This window comes from Mustela putorius, unplaced genomic scaffold, assembly GCF_011764305.1.
Source record: "Mustela putorius furo isolate JIRA1106 unplaced genomic scaffold, ASM1176430v1.1 tig00003913_pilon_pilon_pilon, whole genome shotgun sequence".
NCBI classification, from domain to species: domain Eukaryota; kingdom Metazoa; phylum Chordata; class Mammalia; order Carnivora; family Mustelidae; genus Mustela; species Mustela putorius.
Window position 1 is genome coordinate 10100503 of NW_025422060.1, and position 10234 is coordinate 10110736.

Consider the following 10234-nt stretch of genomic DNA (forward strand, 5'->3'; position numbering starts at 1 on the left):
CCATGCCTCTTCCAGCCTCCCCTCCACGGCAACCCAAGTGAGCCTTCTAAAGTGCCAAACTTGACTCTGACTGGCTTACAAAACTCTTCAGATGTTCCCTGTCATTCTAAAGATGACGTTTCAATGTCCCCCGATGTCCTGCACGGCCCTTCATGACCTTGTCACTGTTTATTCCTTCGGCCTCTTCTCTGAGAAGCTCCAGCCTCCACACCCGACTAAGCTTTTTTCAGGTTCTTAAGGCACCCAGCTTTTTCTCACCAACCAAGCTTTCTCCTTGGCTGGCTGCCACTTCCCCACAAACCACCCCAAAGTGTGTCCCGGCGAGCTCCCTCTCTCTCACTTCAGAGGAAGGCTTTCCTCACTTCCTTTACTCCCTCGAATCTGAATCCGAGTTAGTCGCCCTTCCCTGGCATGACCTCACAGCACTCTTATTTAGGCACTTAGCATGTTCTGCTACAAAATCTGTTTTCCTATCATACCTGCCCACCCTCTTCCTGGGCGAGACTATGAACTCACAGAGACAAACGCCTACAGTGTCTCTCTCTCAGCATCTCTTAGCAAGTAGTTCTAGAAAGGTCGGGTGGAGAGAAGAACGAATGAATATAACATTCTACTAATGACGAATAAAATAGAATTCTATCATTAAAACTTCCATAGAGCCCTAGGATAAAGGCAGGAATCATTTGTTACCAGAATGAACTGGGAAATACTCGATTTTTATCTTTTTCAAAATTTATCTTTTTCCTTTTTTTTTTTCCATATGGAAATAATGCATGTTCATTAAAGAACATTTAGGAATTTACCCTGAGTAGGAAAATCAAAAGTCACCTATGGATCCAGGCTCACACACGAAATATAATTTTGCTGTATTTCTTTCTGTTGAAAGAACTATAGCTAGTACTTGAGACTCTCAAATTCTCACAGTAACCCAGTATGGTAGAGAGCTTCAGTAACTGGTTCCAGGTCACAGAGCTGGTTAAATATTAGAGCCAGGATAGGGACCCAGACATCTTGATTCAAAGCCCTCACACCTTTGTACACAGATACACTCGGTCTGTCCTAAATTGTAGCTGCCTAAAGTCCCTGCTTTGAAAGAAAAAGCACTTTAATTATGCTCAATTTTGCTATTTTAAATCTTTCACAGAATGATTTTTGGTGGTTTACCTAAGTGCCACTCACTTTAGCACATAACCTATAAAACAATGATGAAAACCGTTTACACTAATGAAAACCACGAGGGAGGCCATCTGGATACCCATTTCCGGCTACTGCCCAGCGTACTTGAGCTACAGCCTTATTGACCTGAAGGAAACAGGCAGTTTGCAAATGTCTCCACATGAAACCTCTTGACCAGAACACAGTAATCCATGCAAAATGAAAACCAGCCCACAGAAAATTTAGTAACTTGCTCGATGCATTAGATTTCTCACTATTGTCATTTCTGGAGCAAGAAGTGATTTCTGAAATGGTTTTCAGAAGATATGAAAGTCAACATGTTCTTAAATTCAGAGAAATGGGAACCAAATCTAGACCTACATTCCTCTCTCATGAGAAGCAGCTTCCCTCCTTCGGATATTTATCAAGCCAGGAATGTACTGAACTCGTTTAGCAATTTCTCTGACTGGGGTTTTGGGGGGGGGGGTTGTACGAAGGAAAATACTTTTATTTTTAATAACTTCCTATTACTTTAAGATTTTTCAAAGGATCACTAAAGTAATCCAAGTAAACCACAGAAAGAAATGGGTGGCAAATGACAGTGATAGGTTTACTGGATTTTATATTCAGCGGGAACAATGGCAAGAAATCACTGGTTCTCCAATTTTGTGGTTTAGGAATTAGGATTTCTGAACATATGCCATCAAGATAATGGGTGACAGAAAAGATTGAATCCTTCTATGATTTAAAATCTAGGCATCTTTTAAATAAAAAAACCTAGGCATCAAAGCATGACTGACCCCTTTCTTTGCCATTATTATTGTGCATATAGTAAGTAAGAGTATCCCTCCCCCACTGCACACACACTCCCTAAAATAAATAAATAAATCTTAAAAAAAAAAAAAAGGAAGGAAGAAGAGAAGCAGGGGAGGAGAAGGAAAAAGGGAGGGGATAGATAGGAAAGGAGACAGACAGAGACACAGGTATAATGGACTCTAGGAAAAGCTGCTGGGGACTGGAGTCTGCTCGCTGTTGAGTAAGCCCTTATGGTGTCTCCCTCTTAGGTAAGCCCATCAGAGGCAGAGACACCCTTGCTCATAAGAAGAGTATAGAGCTTGTATAACCCAAGGAAGGCTACCTCTCCCAATAATCTTTAGTATGTAAATCTACCAGTAGAGAAAGCGGCAGAGACATTTCGATAGAATCCAAGGAACATAGGAGGAAAGAGAAGGCTCCGTCCTTTTTAAAGTTCAACATTATTAGAACTTCTCTGATGGGCAAGAAAGGACACCAAAAAACCTCAAAAGGAGGCCGTACTGAAGTCTAATGGTAGCCAAGCAAGATGAGCCATGGCGGAGTGTGCAGGGGCAGGAAGGAGCCTGTGGCCCTGCCATCTTGGTCCTGCAGGTGTGCTCCATGAGGAAGTAATGAGTTAGCATCTTGGGATGCTATTTAGATGGCGGGCAGGGGATGCCTGGGTGGCTCAGTCAGTCAAGCGTCTGCCTTTGGCTTAGGTCATGATCTTAGGGTCCTGGGATGGAGCCTTGCATCGGCTCCCTGCTCAGCGGTCTGTTTCTCTCTCTCCCTCTGCCCCTCCCCTGACTTGTGTCTTCGCACACTCGCTCTTTCGCTCTATGACAAATAAATAAATGCTGGGCACCCCTGAGGTCTTTGCTGAAATCATAGGGTGTCTCGGATTGTAGGGTCAGATTTTTTCCAAAGTGAAGCACCCAGAGTTGAAAATCTGGGGTCATTCATTGAACTTCTAGAAGTAAGAGTCGAGTGGGAGCTAGGAGAGAACACAGTTGGAGAGGGCCCTTCCAGGAACATGGAAAAGCAAAACCAGAAAAGGAAGCCACAGATCAGAGAGGGGATGGCCTGTTGGAGTGGTGATGGTCTAAATCCGGGGAATGGTGTGAACACCACCACCTTCTGGAGGTGCATCCATATGTGGATTTTTCTTTCATTTATTCTGCTTGGAATTTCCACCAGCATCATACATCAGTTCTGGAAAACTCCAACCTGTTACCTCTTGAATACTGCCTCTACCAGACTCTCTCTTTTCTCCTCTGGGACTCCAACTGGATGCTTCTAGTGGTTTTCTCTTGAGGGCAGAGTCGCTACCGGTCACTAATTTTGAGAAGTGACCCAGGACCTGGATTACAGATCCTCAGCAAATGTCTGTTGAATAAATCTGAGCATTGGGTAAATGTTTAATCCTCCCACATATCATGAGGTGTGCCAAGCCAAAGAAATGGCATCAAAGAAGGGTTTTCCCTACTTTCACAAGAAAGAGCCGGAGGAACTTAGCCTAATTTTATTGAAGTTTTGTAGGTTTACCCCTGACAGCCACTTTCCCTTGCTGAAAGTTCCCATTCTTGCCTGCATTTTATATCATTGTCTCCCACACACAGTCAGTGAAATCCCAGTGAGTCATCAGGCGGTTTCTCTGAGGGTGCTTGATGGCTCTGGACCCTTACTAGTGAGACTCAGAGACACGAATGGTGTCCCCGCCCTGGGTGAACTTTCTTCCTCTGTTTAAGTGGCTCTGTCCCTCCAGCAGCATCGCACTCCTGACCAGGAACAGGGTGCGGGAGCAGGTGCAGGGCGCAGCCTAGGCTCCCAGGGACGGTTCTGAGATTCACAGCTGAGTATACTGGGACCCTGACATGATTTGGGACTCAAGCTTCTCCTAGAAAACAAGGGCACAAATTCCTTTACTCTTGGGGAGTTTGAGGGAGTATTTTTTCTCTCTTTTCCGAATATTTGCAACATACTGAATTGGAATGTTGGCACCGTACTGAGTCTTTCTTAGACTTCCAAACTCTTCAAGATTTTAAGATTTTATTTATTTATTTGACAGACAGAGCTCACAAGTAGGCAGAGAGGCAGGCAGAGAGAGAGGAGAAAGCAGGCTCCCTGCTGAGCAGAGAGCCTGATGCAGGGCTCGATCCCAGGACCCTGGTATCATGACCTGAGCAAAAGGCAGAGGCTTAACCCACTGAGCCACCCAGGAACCTCTTCTTCAAGTTTTAAGAGAGCACTTTATAAATATTTAGAAAACCAAGATATTTCTATTTTGAAAACAAATATCCATTCTTACCCCAGTTTTCTAGTGGATACTGAATGCTCTCTTCTTGATTTGCCAGCAGAGTTGTTTAGGTGGTGGAGTTTAGGTATGTTGCATCTTTGTCTTTCTGGAAATGAGCTGGAGGTTTGGTTAACAGAAGGACTTAGTGGTAATCAGAGAGGAACTGAGGCAGGAACTCTTTGCTCCTGTTTTACATCAGTTATATTGCTTCTAATCATTTTCTTCTTCTTCTTTTAAATAGGGCTTGGTGGTGTAAAAATAGTTAAGAGATTTAAAAAGAAATATGGGGGTGCCTGGGTGGCTCAGTTGGTTGAGTGTCAGACTCTTGATTTCAGCTCAGGTCATGATCTCGATCTCAATGTTGTGACATGGGGTCCCATGACAAGCTTCGCGCTCAGCAGGGAGTGTCCTTGAGATTCTCTCTCTCTCTGCCCCCCATTAATAAATACACAAGTACATAAATGAATAAATTTATTTTAACAAGAAAAGCAGAAGTCTGGTATCTCTTTTTTTGCACAAGGTTGATTGGAGGTCTTACCTAGAAAGAGGTACTGAATTTGGTATTGCCCAACAGGTTGCTAGCCCAACAATTCCGTAGCATCTCATCATAGCACAGAGAGGATAGGTAAAATTGGGACGGCCAGGACCACTCTGTGTGCAACCTGGTTCTTCCTCCACCGTAGGTGCTATAACATTCTGCCTTTGTACAGTCACCTTGTTAGACTGAAAGGAACTTGTCACAGATGCCCTATTTGGTAGCCATTGTCCCTAGTGCAAGGTTTTACACATGGCACTGACTTCTCACTATGTAAAAAGATATTGACTTGGTGGTGATTTAAAAAAATAAAATTGTAAATCCATGACTTGGCCCAAGTACTCTCGTGGATCAGGAGAGGTGAAAGTAAGGTTCAAGTTACCCACCCAAGTGGAGAAGAGGTTCTGTCCCCAGCTCTCTGACCCAAAGCTTCCCAGATGTGTTTTCCCCTTCTTGCCAATTCATGGTCTATGGTTATTGATGCTGAGAATATGGGCAAAGGAATAAATGGAGAAGTAGCTTTTAGCATTAATAGGATTTGTGTTTTAATTCCTGATTTGTCACCAACTTCTGGGTAGCCTTGGGCAAGTGACAACATCTGTGAGTCTCAATTTTTTCAGTGGTCAAATAACAGTAAGTAACATTCATTTTATTTAGTGTGTGCCTAAAACCATCTTCAACATGTTTGATACATTTCATCCAAATATAAGGAAGACATTTTTATTATCCCCATTTTACAGATGAAGACATGGAGACTTTAAGCATTCATTTGTGTGATGTCACATCGACAGGGTTGTAGCCAGAAGTTGAACCCCAATCTCTTTGTTACCTCAGCCTTAGTCACTAAGTTGTTAGAGTGGATTTAATGATTTCCCCAATCAATCTCAACTCTAAAGATTTAGAATCCTATTATTTAAACCAAAAATGAGGAGGGAGGACCTAAGCAGAAGAAAAGTTCAGGTAGAAACGTTCTACCTGGAGGATTCGTGGCCCTAGGCAAGGTCAGTTTTTATTGGTCTTTGATTCTGTCTCTAGTTGGAGAGAAGAGGTTGGATGGATGGGTAGGCAGTCAAGAGTCCATGAGTGAGAGCAGTTCTACTAACCACGCAGGCTCAGCGGCAATGGGCATCCCCCTCCCAGTTTCAACCTTTTATCAGATCTTGGTCATGAGTTCGCTGTGTGTTGTAGGTATCCCATCAGCATGCCTTCTGAGGACCCACTAAGACTGACATCACTCTATATACATGCAAGGCACCTTCCATCCCCATCCCCAGCTCAAGGGAAGACGGTTTTTACCTTGAAACTAATTATCAAAAGTTCTTCACCTAATCCTGCACTCATGATTTTGTTTTATTTTTCTTAAAGAACTCCCAACTCCAGCAAATTACATAGGCTTTAGGCACTGCAAAGCCTACACCCACTCTTGTCCTAACACATTACTGCTAATTAGAATGTAGATAATTTAAATGGATTGAAGTAGGGCTTCTTGACTTTAAAAATATGGAGTTGCTTTAAAGAACTGTTGAATTCAAGTAATTTTTCTAACCCTCCAATGGCCAAAAAATGTTCAGAAAAGCCACTCGTTTGCTGTGTAGTTTATACCAAACTGTGGTTTACTCTACTAATTTTCCTGCTCACCTTAAAAGATGACAGTAGTATTTTTCTACCAAGAAAATGGTAGATCCTCATGAAACTCTCATGTAAGGCTGATCCACTGTCAATGAATGGGGTTCCTTAATGGGAACATTCCTTCAGTACAAATATTTTTCAAAAGACAAATGAAAAGTTGTCCTTTTGTTTTTAATTTTTAAATGAGCAATTATTAACATAATTTCCCAAATATAAGGCAAGGAGCTTTTCTTCAAAAATGTTCTTTCCCCAAAAAAGATTTTAACTTGGGCTTACATCTGTATGAAGTCTCACATATTAGGAGTGTCCTCTCAATTATTTTATATGAAAAATAAAGTCCTCTTTAGAGAATAGTGTTACCTTAAAAGGCTCTCGATCAGTGATAGTTTGCTTGTTTATAGAGATCTGTTGACAAAACTAATACCAAAAAAAAAAAAAGCATCAAATAATTATTACTCTAGGGGTGATGACCTCACATTGACAAAGACCATATATTTTTGTAAACAACTTCATGGTCAATTTGAAAACCTCATAGGAGGGGTTTGGATTGTGGAGAATATGAATCCAAACATATAGGTTGAATTTTTTAAAAAGATATGATCCTCATACTCAGTGGCTGGATATTAAAAGTAGAGAAGGGACCAGAAAATAAGTTCCAAACTGAGAAGGCACTTTGAGACCAAAAACCAAAAGAGCCCCCACCACACAGTTTATACAGAACTGTATTCAGGGCATTGGGTGGGCAACAATACATGGCAGTCACACAAGTATTCTCTGCAAAACCTAGACCTTAGTCCAGAGATTTTTATAGAATGAGGAGACGTGCAGATCATGAGATCAAAGTGTTCGCGCCCCTAATTGACAGCTAACCTTTAATTAGATCTTAGTCATCTCCTGTGCAAAGAGAAGAGACTATGTTACCTCCAAGGGCTTGCATGCCCCTAATTGACAGCTAACCTTTAATTAGATCTTGGTTATCACCTGTGCATCAAGGAGAAGAGACTATGTTACCTCTAACAAATTCATGGCCAAAAGAAGCCTCCCCTAATCCTAGCCTTAGTGGGCATTTCTAAGGTCTGTATCAATCTCCAAGGGGCCTGGAACACAGTCCTAAGAGCAAACATGAACACGGAGGGCCAAAGATGGAGTCAGTATTGTCTGCAATTGTACAACAGATGCTTGGATGTTGGGGGAACTTTTCATTGACAACATTATATGCAAATTAAAAGCTGTATTTAACCCTCAGAAGGAGTGAAAACAGTGCTCTAAAAAACTTGCGGATGATGTGAATACTGGCTCTAGTAGATAGAAGCTGCCCGTAAACGATTTTTTTTTTAAAGATTTTATTTATTTATCAGAGAGAGAGAGGGGGAGAGAGCGAGCACAGGCAGACAGAATGGCAGGCAGAGGCAGAGGGAGAAGCAGGCTCCCTGCTGAGCAAGGAGCCCGATGTGGGACTCGATCCCAGGATGCTGGGATCATGACCTGAGCCGAAGGCAGCTGCTTAACCAACTGAGCCACCCAGGCGTCCCCCGTAAACGATTTTTTAAAGATTTTATTTATTTGAGAGAGAGAGAATGTATGCACGAGTTGGGGGGAGGAGCACAGAGGGAGGGACAAGCAGACTCTGCACTGAGCACAGAGTGCAACATGGGGCTCACCCCAGGACCCTGAGGTCATGACCCGAAATGAAATCAAGAGTTGGGCACTCAACTAACGGAGCCACCCAGGTGCCCCTATAAACTGTTAAGATAAAAATATTCCCTGAATTGTGAAAAAGGGGATTTCTAAATTAACATTGATATCACTTTACATGGGCCTATGAACTATACTTACTAAATGTTATAGATTATTTCATCTTCATCCCTAAGATTTTTTTATATTCAAATTGTCAAAATCAAGTGCATGAAAACAGTTTTGGGCCGTTCTTTTTGGAAAAATTGCCATTCACTTTATACTTGAACATATTTTCCATATAATTAATAAAGATCTCCATTATAACGTACTTAATTCAGTTCAGATGGGTTCATTGATTTATGTAATGTTAAATATATCTGAATTTTCTCCTTAGTACTATAAAAGTTGTGAACTACTTGTACCAAAACCCCGGTGCAATTTTTACACTGATTTGCTTTCCCTGAGCAGGAGATAGCTCCCTTTATTTTGCCAAATGGGGCCAAAAGATTCATAATTCACTGGAAAGTATGTTACTCTTCATCACCAAGTGATTTATAAGACCAAATGTCATGCATGTATAGGAAACTGGAAACATGTAAGGAATTTCCTCACGGATAATTAATAATAGGCATTCAAGATGGCTCTTCAATAAATGATTTTTATATTTCTAAAGTAAGAAATTCTGTTACCTTTGTTTTGTTATTTTTCAGTAGAGCTAGAAGGACTTTTTAGGAGATGACATTTTAATCACCCACTTTTCTTTTTAAGATTTTATTTATTTATTTGAAAGACAGAGATCACACGTAGGCAGAGAGGCAGGCAGAGAGAGAGGAAGGGAAGTAGGCTCCCTGCTGAGCAGAGAGCCCAATGCGGGGTTCGATCCCAGGACCCTGGGCAGAGGCTTTAATCCACTGAGCCACCTAGGTGCCCCCCACACTTATTTTTAATGTAATGGTTGATGCCCTTACATTCAGTCTACCATCTTGAAATTGTTTCGATTTGTCCCATCTGTGATTTGTTCCATTTTGCCTGCTTTCTGTTAAAAAATATTCCGTGTTATCTCCACTATTGCCTTATTAGCCATAGGTGAGTTTTTTGTTTTATTTTTAGAAAGGGAGGGGAGGGACCGAGGGAGAGAATCTTTTTTTTTTTTTTTAAAGATTTTATTTATTTATTTGACAGAGTGAAATCACAAGTATATGGAAAGGCAGGCAGAGAGAGAGAGGGAAGCAGGCTCCCCGCTGAGCAGAGAACCCGATGCAGGACTCGATTCCAGGACCCTGAGATCATGACCTGAGCCGAAGGCAGCAGCTTAACCCACTGAGCCACCCAGGCACCCCTTAAGTGGGCTCCGAACCCAGCAGAGTCCAATCGGGGCTCAATCCCACAACCCTGAGATCATAACCTGAGCGGGATCAAGAGTCGGCTGCTTAACCATCTGAGCCACCCAGAGGCCCAGCCGTATGTTCTTGTTTTACTCTTTTAGTGGATGCTTTAGAATTTACAATATGCATTTTTAACTTTTCACAATATACCTTCAAATATTATTCTTGACTAAATTTATTCCTAAGTACTTTATTGTTTTTGATTCTATTGTAAATGGGATTTTTCAAGAGTTTCTCTTTCGATAGTATGTTGCTAGCGTATAGAAACACAAGTGATTTTTACATGTTAATTTTGTGTTCTGTAGCAATTCTGAGTTCATTTATCAATTGCAACAGTTTTTTGGTGGAGTCTTTAGGATTTTCTGTATATAAGACCACATCAACTGAAAACACGGACACTTTCACTTCCCCCTCTCCAATTTCCATGTCTTTTCTATCTTTTCTCTACCTAGTGGCTCTGGCTAGGACTCTAGAATGACACTGAATGGAGTAGCAAGAGCGGGCAGTCTTGTCTTGTTGCAGACCTTAGAGTAAAAGCTTTCAACTTTTCACTGTTATATACGATGTTAGCTCTGGGCTTGTCATGTATGACCTTTATTTTTTTTTAAGATTTTATTTATTTACTTGAAAGAGAGAGAGAATGAGAGTGAGTGAGGGGCAGAAGGAGAAGCGGATTCCCCATGAGCAGGAAGCCAGACGCGGGGCTGGATCCCTGAACTCTGGGATCATGACCTGAGCAGAAGGCAGACACCCAAAAACCCA